Genomic DNA, 12,107 nt, shown 5'->3' with positions numbered 1-12,107 from the left:
AAGACAAATAGGTAGCTCTTTCCTGCCCCTGGGCTGCATTTCCCTGCGGTCTTCTGTGTGAGATGGTATGATTTCCATGCATTTCTCTGCACTTTGTAATGTGATTTTGAGTTGGTTATGGAGGAATGAATGGACTGTGGCGATGGGCATACCTCTACGTGGTGCCAAAGAAATCAACATATATATGCTGTACCAAATTGCCTAATTTATTTGAATGTTAAATGTTTAGTATTGCAAATGCTTTGGGGGGGGGGTGTGTGTGTGTGTGTGTGCGTGTGTGTGTGTGTGTGCGTGCGTGCGTGCGTGCGTGCGTGTGTGCGTGCGTGTGTGTGTGTGTGTGTGTGAGGGATGAGGGACAGTCAAGGTGAACAGGTGAAGTGCAAAAACATCCTTGGTGAGGTATTGTTAAGGTGAAACAATCTGATGCAACAAAACCCTTGAAATTCACTGGAATTTTCTTTTGTTCACGTGACATTAAGGTGCTGATTTAATGCAACAAAACCCCTTAAATTCAACATTTGTTATCGATATCTGTTCTTCAGATATGCACCATCTAGTTTATCAAGTAGTTCATCTTTTCTTTTTGTCCACTAGGGATTAGTAATGGTGTGCTGTGGCAGGGAAGAGTTAGGTGGGGTAAGTGGTAGACTGTGATGCGGAAGACTGAATTTGGTGGTAGTGATGTACTGCAATGAGGTAGATTGAGTTGGTGGTAGTGGTGTACTGTGACGAGGAAGAGTGATGTGGTGGTGGGGTACTGTGATGAGGAAGAGTGAGATGGTGGTGGTTAGACTACTGTGACAAGGAAGCGTGTGGCGGTGTTAGTGGTGTATTGTGACGTGGAAGGGGAGGTGGTGGTAGTGGGGTACTGTGATGAGGAAGAATGAGATGGTGGAAGTGGTGGAATGTGATGAGGAAGGATGAGGTAGTGGTGTTGAGGGGCTGTGTTGAGGAAGAGTAAGTTGGTGGTAGTGGGGTACTGCCGCATGGAAGAGTGAGTTGGTGGTAGTGGGGTACTGTCATGAGGAATATTTAATTGGTAGTAGTGGAGTCCTGTAACGAGAAAGAGTGGTGTGGTGGCAGTGGGGGACTGGGATGAGGAAATGTGAGATGGTGCTAGTGAGGGGCTGTGTTGAGGAAGAGTGAGTTGGTGGTAGTGGGGTACTGTAATGAGAAAGAGTGAGTTGATGGTAGTGGGGTACTCTGACTAGGAAGCAGACCCTCCAGCTTATAGCAATTTTGCAATCCCGCAAAATGCTGCAAAAACGGCCGTTTTGCACTAAATCCTGCAAAAACAGCCGTTTTGTGCTAAAAAGGCAGTTTTTGCAAAAAATAACCTGCAAAAACTACAATAAAAAAAAAATCCTCAGGGTCCAAGATTCTCAAAACGTATCAATGCAAGAAATGAAATGCGCAAACAGATCTAATCACTTGCGCCCCAAAAAAAGAGCAGCCAAATCCACAAGGGACACTTTATTATTAAAAATGTGCCCATTCAGGTGTCCCTTGTATATTTTGTATGCATGCCCATTCAGATCGCCTTTTTCACCTCCGAGTAAATCAGGGGGCATTTCTGCCAATGTAAAAGTGCATCCTAAATTTCCACGCAAGATGCACTTTTAAATATGCAGAAATTTTAGGCAACCCTATGCGCACGGGAGCTGGGGGTGCCACGGCATGACAGGGGGCCTCATTACAAGTCCGGCGGTAGCCGTGCCGGTAAAAACGGCACGGCTAGCGCTGGAGTCTTTTTTTTTCTGGCAGTCCCTCCGGCCAGATGCTGGAAAAAGGAAAATCCCCATTCCCATTGAGTCCCACTGGACTCAATGGGAATGGGGAGGACGGATGCACCGGCACTGTGTGCAACAGTGCTGGTGCATCCGTCAAGATCTGCGAGCGGTTGCCGTTCTGCCCGCCAGGTCAGACCTGGTGGGCTGAAAGGCACCCGCTCACAGAACTCGTAGTTTGCTGGTCCGGAAACAACAGTAGCAGCAAGTTTACCGGTACCGTTGTTTCCAGACCGGCAACCTCATAATGAGCCGCAGGGTCTTTCTTGACCCGGTCATTCATTTTTTTAAGGTATATGAACCGCTGCTAAATCGCTTGCATTTCTGTTCCTCAAACAGGATAGAAATGCATTTTTTGGGTCACATTTTACAGTGGACGCGCTTGGAGCGTGCAGAACACTCTCGGGAGAGTGCTTCTATTCAAGGTACTTCACATTTTGACTGCCAAAAATTGATCGAATGGTACAATTTGACCTATTTCGCCAGTACCATTCGATCGATTTTTATAAATACCGAACATGTGGAGCAGGGGTTGCGGGGGTGTCACCCGCTCCTTATGTTATAGGAAGGGTCTCCGGTCTGGAATGGGAAGGAGTTGGATATCACATCTCATGTTATAGGAAGGATCTCAGGTTTGAGCAGTTGAACCCTGAAGTGTGCCTAAAAGCGTGTCATCACCGATCTTAGAACTACAATCAGAAAACCCTCCTAAACCAATCTTAAAACTCGCACCAATCATGAGTGCACCCACTCCACTAGAATCAGTCAGAAACACCATCTCCGATCTGTCCTCCGTCCCTTCCCGCCTCTCCCAAACCCCCCCACCCTCTCTCGCACCCCCTGCTTTTCCCCTCTCCAAACACCAAGCAAGGGGGGCACGATGGCGAGCCACCCACCCCAAGACCACTCATCCCCTGAACCCCACCCCCGACCCACCAGCATTACCCATACCCGCTCCCCTCTCTATCATACCTGACACACCCCACCCTGCAATCACCCAACTCCCGCCCTCCCCTTATACCCCTGCCACCATCCCCACTCGACCTCACCCCTTCCCCTCCCTAAAAACTGCACAGCTAGCCCTAGCAAGAACCGAAGCTGCCTCCCAATCACCCTCCGACCCCCCCACTCTCCCACACACCAGTCGCAGCAAGGAAACTAAAGAGGAAACGTTCTTGGTCCCCCTCAATCTCACAGCACTCCTCGCCCCCCTATCTCGACCAATCACATCTATCCTGCAATCCCCCCTCTCCCCCGCGGCTTCCCCCCGCCTGAAACCCCTCTCCCTCGATTTCTCATCAGCTGCAACTGAAACTCCTAACCGTCAACATCCCTCTTTCAAATCCCCCTTCCAAAACCCGACCATCCTATCACACGCAGCCTCCCAACCCCTCCCGAAGCCTGCCAATCTCTCTGCTCGCCCACTATTCCCATCTATCATCACCCAACCTACCCCCCCCAAACTCTCCACCACTGCACCCTCCCCCTCCACCACAAAGATCATCCCCGACTGCCGATGTGAACTGCATCCTATTTAACGCCCGATCAATAGCAAAAAACAGACATTCCATCTTTGACCTCCTCACCTCTGACAAACCAGACCTAGTTTTCATCACTGAAACCTGGTTCTCTGATGACTTCGGCCCAATCGCCAACGAAGCCTTTCCCCCCAACTACTCCCTCATCCCACTGAACCGTCCGTCCAGGGGAGGAGGGGTAGCACTCGTCTTCAAATCTCTCTTCCGCGCCTCAATCATCGATAACCAACCCTCCATTCCATCCTGCGAATCTCTCCTTGTTAAACTATCCCTCTCACCATCGCTCTCACATAGCTTCCTAATAATCTACAGGCCCCCAGGCTACGATAGACACTTCGCAAATAACCTTTGCGACTCTATTGCCACCCTCCAACTAAACCATCCCAACCTCACCCTTCTTGGAGACTTCAACATATGGCTCGACATCCCCACCAACCCTATGACATACTCCCTGGTTGACGGATTAGATGCAATTAACCTCCAACCCCACATAAACGGACCGACCCACTATAAAGGACACACTCTCGATGCCATCTTTAGCTCCAACAACCTGATTCAGCTAATGCAGCCCACCCCTATCATCTGGTCTGATCACTTCATTCTCTCTTTCACCATCCACTCACCCGAACCCCTCCCCTTACTCATATCCGAACCTCCGAATATAGGCAAATGCTGGAAGAAACTAATAATCACCCCAGACTTAGCCGAGGTTCTCCTCCAGTCTCCACCACCATCCTGCCCTCTCAACAACCATCTCACCCCTGAGGCCCTTGATTCATGGCTTAGCGCACCTCTGATGCGCCTCACCCCCTCCTGCAAACCATCAACCCGCCGTGGCCCTTTCCCCAGATGGTTCACTCCTGAGCTGAAGACCACTAAACGACTATACAAACACCTAGAACGCAAATGGCATAAAGAGAAAACCCATGAGAGCAGGACCACCTTGGCCCGACACCTGTATCGGTACAAAGCCGAAATCCGGAAAACAAAAAAGGCCCACTACAACTCCCGAATCCTAAACTGCAAAAACCCAAGTAAAGAACTCCACAAAATTATCTCCGAATTCACCAATCCAGCTTGTAACACAACCATCCCGACCGCATCGCAATCACTCTGTGACTCACTCTCCCTCCACTTCTACTCCACGGCTATAGAAAGGACAAATACTCTAACCTCCAAACTAGCACTCTTACAGCCACTAGACAATCCTCAGCCCGTAGCACCCAACCCATCAGCTGCAACCTCCACGCAACCAACGTTCGACTCCTTCAGTCCATTAACAACAGAACAGTTTCTCAAACTCCTATCTGCCCGCAGACCAACCGGATCACCATTGGATCCATGCCCAGCCACTACCCTTAAAGAAATCTTTGCCTCCACCTGCGCAGGAGAACACGCAAGATCTATCATAAATGATTCCCTCTCTTCCGGTACCTTTCCAGACGCATTCAAATTGGCGCACGTCAAACCCCTGATTAAAAAACCCTCGCTCGATCCGCTTGAGCCCAAAAACTACCGCCCCATATCAAACACCAGGTTCCTCGCCAAATTCATTGATCGAACCGCCTACTCTCAACTTAACGCCTTTGTTGAAGCCAACAAACTCCTAGACCCCGCCCAATAAGGCTTCAGAACTTGTCACGGAACTGAAACCACCCTAACCTCTATCTGGGACGACCTTAAAATGACTGCTGACTCCGCGGGATGCGCCGCACTAATCCTTCTCGACCTATCAGCCGCCTTTGACACGATCAATCACTCAATACTCCTTGATCGCCTCCACTCCCTAGGAATACGTGGAACCGCCCTCAAATGGATAGCCTCATTCCTCAAGGACAGGCACCAAATAACGACACTCTCCAACTTTACCTCCCAAGCCCGACCAGTCGACACAGGAGTCCCACAAGGAGCGTGTCTATCTGCCCTCCTCTTCAATCTCTACCTGACCACCCTCCCACCGATAATTCGTGCACACAATATCCTATGTTACAATTACGCTGATGACACACAACTAATTCTAAAATTCTTGAACACGAATCCTAACTCACGACCAGACCTGGCATCCTGCCTCCTTAACATTGAACGCTGGATGACCCAAAACCACCTCCTGTTAAACCCCTCCAAAACAGAAATCATGGTGTGCGGCAACCCAGATCTTCTCCCGCACCCTCTACCCTGGCCAACCGCCATGGGCAACTCACTGATACCCTCCAACACAGTGAAAAATCTTGGATGCACCCTAGACTCTGACCTAACACTCTCGCGCCAAGTCAACAATGTCTCAAAGTCCTGCCACTACCACCTCAAAAACCTTAGGCGCGTCTTTCCATATCTATCATTTCCTAACAGAGTCTCTGCGGTACAATCAATCGTCATCTCACGGCTGGACTACGGCAACCCCCTATACCTCGGAATCCATGCCTACCAAATGAACAAACTTCAAAGAGCACAAAACGCGGCGGCCAAAGTGTTACTTGCGCTAGTTCTAAGAGACCACGTATCCCCAGCCCTCAAGACACTGCACTGGCTTCCAGTAGCCCGTAGGGTAGCTTTCAAAACCTTATGCCTCACCCATCGAGCAGTACATAAAACTGGACCGCAATATCTTCAAGAAAAACTAATAGCTTATCACCCCACTCGCACCCTCAGATCAAGCACAGCCGGCCTCCTAGTAATTCCTAAGACTAACTCAGTCAGGTTAGGCGGAGCATCATTCTCAACCCTAGCCCCAACCCTGTGGAACTCTCTCCCACCCCACATCAGGCTAACCGAGGAGCTAACAGCTTTCCGCAAACTACTGAAAACCTGGCTCTTTCCCTAAAACCAACCGGTTCCGTTCTAGCATCATCAAAATAACACCGACCCAGCGAAGCACCTAAAGCAATACCAAAAGCAAAATTAAAAAAAATAAATAAAAAAATAAATAAAAAAAACGGATTGTATCAAATGTTCACAAAAGAAATTAAAACGAGTAATGTAGATCTAAACAGTGAAGTCAATAACACGAATTGATCACTGGACAAAAGAAAAATAGAGCATGGACGAGCTTGGAAAGCCGATGAGTGTGGTGAACGGATGAGTGAGAAGGGCGAATGAATAAAGATGATTCTAGACAAGTATAAATGAATGTGGAGGATGAAAGCGGTTGACAAGTGCGTCTGGAAGACGGTTGGGTCTGGAGACCCGATGAATAATACGAGCAAAATCAATGGGGGTGACGGATGAGTGTGTAAACCAATTGACTGTAGAAAGCGGTCCGAGTATGGAGAGCGGCTATGTGTAGAAAGTGGAGGAAGGTGGAGAATGGAAGAGCATGCAGAGCGAAGGAGCTTGTTGAGCGAAGAGAGCATACAGAGCAGAAGAACGTGGAGAGCAGATGCGTGTAATGAGTAGAGAAAAGTATCAGCAACTGAATGGGGGAGCGACAGGGTGTGGAGAGCGGAAGAATGTGGAAAGCGGAGGAATGTGGAGGGTGAGAGGCCGGAAGTGGGAGACCGACTGAGTACCGACAAGTGGAATGCGCGTGGAAGATGAACGCTGCTGACAGAAGATTGTGGAGGGCGGATGACTGTGGAAGGCGGATGACTGTGGAGGGCGGATGACGGTGGAGGGCGGATGACTGTGGAGGGCGAATGACTGCGGAGGGCGGATGATGGCGGAGGGCGGATTACTGCTGAGGGCGGATTACTGCGGAGTGCGGATGATTGCGGAGGGCGGATGACCGTGGAGGGCGGATGACCGTGGAGGGCGGATGACTGTGGAGGGCGGATAACTGTGGAGTGCGGATGACTGTGGGGGGGCGGATGACTGTGGGGGGCGGATGACTGTGGAGGGCGGATAACTGTGGAGGGCGGATGACTGTGGAGGACGAATGACTGTAGAGGGCGGATGACTGGAGAGTGGATGACTGGGCAGGGTGGATGACTGGGCAGGGCGGTTGACTGTGGAGGGTGTATGCCTGTGGAGGGTGTATGCCTGTGGAAGATGACTGTGGAGCGCGGATGACTGTGGAGGGCGGATGACTGTGGAGGGCGGACGACTGGGCAGGGCGGATGAATGTGGAAGGTGGATGCCTGTGGAAGATGACTGTGGAGGGCGGATGTCTGTGGAGAGCGGATGTCTGTGGAGAGCGGATGTCTGTGGACAGCGGATGACGGTGGAGGGCAGATGACTGTGGAGGGCAGATGACCGTGGAAGGCAGATAACTGTGGAGGGCGGACGACTGTGGAGGGCGAATGCCTTTGGAAGATGGGTGTGGATGGCGGAAGACTGTGGAGGGCGGATGCCTGTGGAAGATGAGTGTGGAGGGCGGATGCCTGTGGAAGATGAGTGTGGAAGGCGGATGACCGTGGAGGGCGGATGACCGTGGAAGGCGGATGACCGTGGAAGGCGGATGACTGTGGAGGGCGGAGGACTGTGGAGGGCGGATGACTGTGGAGGGCGGATAACTGTGGAGGGCGGATGACTGTGGAGGGTGGATGCCTTTGGAAGATGAGCATGGATGGCGGATGACCGTGAAAGACGGATGACTATGGAGGGCGGATGACTGTAGAGGGCGGATGACTGTAGAGGGCGGATGAATGTGGAGGGGGGATGACTACGGAGGGCGGATGACTGCGGAGGGCGGATGACTGCGGAAGGCGGATGACTGCGGAGGGCGGATGACTGCGGAGGGCGGATGACTGCGGAGGGCGGATGACTGCAGAGGGCGGATGACTGCTGAGGATGGATGATTGCGGAGGGCGGATGACTGCGGAGGGCGGATGACTGCGGAGGGCGGATGATTGCGGAGGGCGGATGATTGCGGAGGGCGGATGATTGCGGAGGGCGGATGACTGCGGAGGGCGGATGACTGCGGAGGGCGGATGACTGCGGAGGGCGGATGATTGCGGAGGGCGGATGATTGCGGAAGGCGGATGATTGCGGAGGGCGGATGATTGCGGAGGGCGGATGATTGCGGAGGGCTGATGACTGTGGAGGGCGGATGACTGTGGAGGGCGGTGAGCGTACAGAGCGAACGAATATGAAGAGCCAATAAATGTGGTGGACAGATGAATGTGGAGAACACATGAGTGTAGAATGCGGCTGAATGAATATGGAGAGCACATGAATGTAGAAAACGGTTGAGTGTAATGAGGGGAAGAACATGGACCGCGGAGGAGCTTAGGGAACGGCTGAGTACAGCTATTGGCTGAATCTGGCGAGCGACGGAATGTAGCGAGCGGCTGAGTATGGCAAGCAGCTGAGTATGTCGGGCGACCGAGTGTAGTAAGCGGCTGAGTATGGCGAGAGAACGGGTATGCGTCGAACGAACGAGAAATAAGAGCGAGAAAACGAGTGTACACAAAACAGATAAGTACATTGTACGGAAGAGTGAACGGAGCTGATGAATGCAGAACTGACAAGTGGCGGATGAGCATCTGATGCGAATGAGTGCGTAACAGATGAGCCTGGGGAGCGGGTGAACGCACGAAACAAATGAATGAATGGACCAGAGCGCATGATTATGCTAGATGGAGGAGTACGCTATACGGATGAATTCGCTGACCTGATGAATAGTGCATAAGAGCAGATGAGAAACAAAACACATCGCACGGACCGGACCGGACCCCTCTGAATTGCGTAATGTGCAGACTTTGATGTGGAACGCAAGGAACCGTTGTAAGAGCATACTTCATTTCACACCCCACGCTTACTCTCTCCTTACACCACCACTCAAGTAGAACACAGAGATACTATGACACCATTCGGTATAACTGTTCTCATATCAACATCCGCCGCTCACTCCCCATCACTCTAAGTAAACATTGCTGGTTTCTCACCCCCAGCCAAGCATTCTCGTCAGGCCTAACGCTGCCTCACTCGGACTGGATAACTCCTGCCAGACCGAACACATACTCCTGATTCCTCAACCACCACACCTATCGCTAGGAAGCAGCTACCACAGAAATTCCGCACCAGCTGCACACATACCTGGTGCGCACACGCACCTTTGACCCTCTCTAATCTCTCCACTGAACTGACCCGAACCTCGGTTCCCAAGGGCGTTCAACCTACCAGCGCCTTCAGACCATACCAATGGTATATAAGGCGCTATATAAATGCAAAATAACAATAACAATAACAAATGTTCAGTATTCCGGCCTTGGGGGTTGCAGGGGTGTCCCCCGCTTTCTCAAAATTGGAGGTGGGGACTGAAAACAAAAGCAAAAAAAACTAAAAAGGGACACTGCGGCGTCGGATCCGTCCTTCGTTAGAGGGACTGATCTGACACTGCAGGGTTGGAGGGGAAGCGTCAGCGACCAAGCAGTTAACTAGGGGAGGGGGTGGGTTGGTGGTGAAAGGTATATTTTGGGTTGTTTGGCTGAAGTGCAAATCTATTTGCGGCAAAATTGAAAAACTGTTCTGCCAAGCCAGAGACATCCGAGATTCTTCCTATTAAATTAATACAAAAGATACATAATAATGACACCCTGACTCTCTTTCAGCCTTGCATTCTGCCTCTTTCCTACAATGTGGCAATCTAACACCCTCCAGATAATACAAAATGTCCCGCAAAAATGCTGCAATAAATAAAGGTTTGTGCCGCAAAATTTGCCATTTCATGCTGCAAAATCCTGGAAGGTCTGAGGAAGAGTGTCTTGGTGGTAGCGGCAGACAGTGGTGAGGCAAAGTGATGTGCTGGTAGTGGAGGGCTGTGAAGACGAAGAGTTAGTTGGTGGTAGTTGGGTACTGTAATGGGGAAGAGTGAGTTGGTGGTAGTGTGGTACTGTGACTAGGAAGAGTGACTTGGTGGTAGTGGCAGACTGTGATGAAGAAGCGTGAGGTGGTGGTAGTGCAGGATGATAACAAGGAAGAGTAGGTGGTAGTAGTGGGGTACTGTGATAAGTAAGAGTGTCTTGGTATTGGGGTACAGTGATGAGGAAGAGTACATTGGTGGTAGTGGGGTACTGTGATGAGGAAGAATGAATTGGTGGTAGTGGGATACTGTGATGAGGACGAGTGAGATGGTGGTAGTGGGGGACTGGGCTGGAAGAAGAGTGAGATGGTGATAGTGGGGACTGTGATGAAGAATTATAAGATGGCTGTAGTGGAGGACTGTGGTGAGGAAGAGTGAGGTGGTGGTATTGGTGGGAGTGGGTACTGTGATGCTGAAGGGCATCATGAAGGGCGGCATTGTTGGTGAAATAGGTGTTGGTAGTAGGGGACATTGATGGGGAACAGTGAGATGGGTATTGGGGGACTGTGACAAGAAAGAGTGATGTGGTAGTGGGGGACTGTGAAGAGGAAGAGTGAGTTGATGGTAGTGGGGTATTGTGATGAGGAAGAGTGAGTTTGATGGTCGTGGGGGACTTTGTTGAGGCAGAGTGATGTACAGGTAGTGGAGGGCTGTGAAGAGGAAGAGTGAGTTGGTGGTAGTCAGGTACTGTAATGGGGAAGAGTGAGTTGGTGGTAGTGTGGTTCTGTGGCTAGGAAGAGTGACTTGGTGGTAATGGTAGACTGTGATGAGGAAGAGTGAGGTGGTTGTAGGGCAGGACGATGACAAGAGTAAGGTGGTGGTAGTGGGGTACTGTGACGAGTAAGAGTGTATTGGTGGTATTGGGGTACAGTGACAAGGAAGATTGAATTGGTGATAGTGAGGTACTGTGGTGAGGAACAGTGAGATGGTGGTAGTGAGGGACTGGGCCGAGGAAGAGTGAGATGGTGATAGTGGGGGGCTGTAACGAGGAATGATAAGATGGCTGTAAATGAGGGCTGTGGTGAAGAAGACTGAGGTGGTGGTATTGGGTGACTGCAGTGAGAAAGAGTATGTTGGTGGTAGCGGGTACTGTGATGCTGAAGAGTGGCATGGTGGTAGTGGGTTATTGTGATGAGTTAGAGATTGTTGGTGGTATTGTGGTACTGTGACGAGGAAAAGTGAGTTGGTGGTAGTGGGGTATTGTGACACTGAAGAGTGGGTTAGTGGTAGTGGGGACTGTGACGCGGAAGTGTGAGGTTGTGGTAGTAGGGGACATTGATGGGGAAGAGTAAGATGGGGTAGTGGGGTATTGTGATGATGAAGAGTTATGTGGTGGTAGTGGGGAACTGTGATGAGGAAGATTGAGTTGATGGTAGTGGGAGACTGTGATGAGGAACCGTGAGTTGGTGGTAGTGGGATACAGTGATGAGGAAGAGTGACATGGTGGAAGTGGGGTACACTGATGAGGAAGAGTGGCATGGTGCTAGTTCGGACCTGTGAAGAGGAAATGTGATTTGGTAGTAGTGGGGTACTGTGATGAAGAAAAGTGAGGTTGGGTTAGTGGGGTACTGTGATGAGGAATAGTGAAGTGGGGGTATTGTGAAGGCATCATGAAGTAAGACACAGACAACAGATTCACTTTTCTACAAAATGATTTAGTCCTCTTAAATGTCAGGATGGAGTAAGGCCTAACTTGCCCTATGCTAAGGTGGGATTTCCCTACCTAAATAAACTAAGGGTAGTTTGTGTCCTTAAGTGCAACTCAAAAGTCTGTCAGTGTCCAAAACCTATACTTGTCCTCACAACTAAAGAGATACAATGTGTAGGTATGTCAGCAATAAAAGAAACACTGTTACGACATAAGGTTCTGAGCTTCTTCCAGCTCCTGACTTGCTTTTCAAATTCCCCTTTTCCGAACTCAAACAGTTCCACAAAAGGTCTCAGGGTTCCCTTCCCCAAGTTCAACACAGTTGCAAAAGACCCGGGTTCCCTTCCCCAAGTTCAACACAACTCCAAAGGGCCTCAGGGTTCCCTTCCCCAAGT

General features: G+C 50.5%; 1 protein-coding gene across 1 annotated transcript in view; it reads left to right on the top strand.

Annotated features, from left to right (window-relative positions):
• Positions 1–12,107, top strand: part of CHAT (choline O-acetyltransferase) — a 692,169-nt gene that overhangs the window by 579,372 nt on the left and 100,690 nt on the right. The gene's annotated exons all lie outside the window — the stretch shown is intronic.

Source organism: Ambystoma mexicanum, chromosome 8, assembly GCF_040938575.1.
Source record: "Ambystoma mexicanum isolate Mex_15411 chromosome 8, UKY_AmexF1_1, whole genome shotgun sequence".
NCBI classification, from domain to species: domain Eukaryota; kingdom Metazoa; phylum Chordata; class Amphibia; order Caudata; family Ambystomatidae; genus Ambystoma; species Ambystoma mexicanum.
Note: the sequence above shows the minus strand (reverse complement) of the source record. Positions and strands in the feature narration are given on the sequence as shown.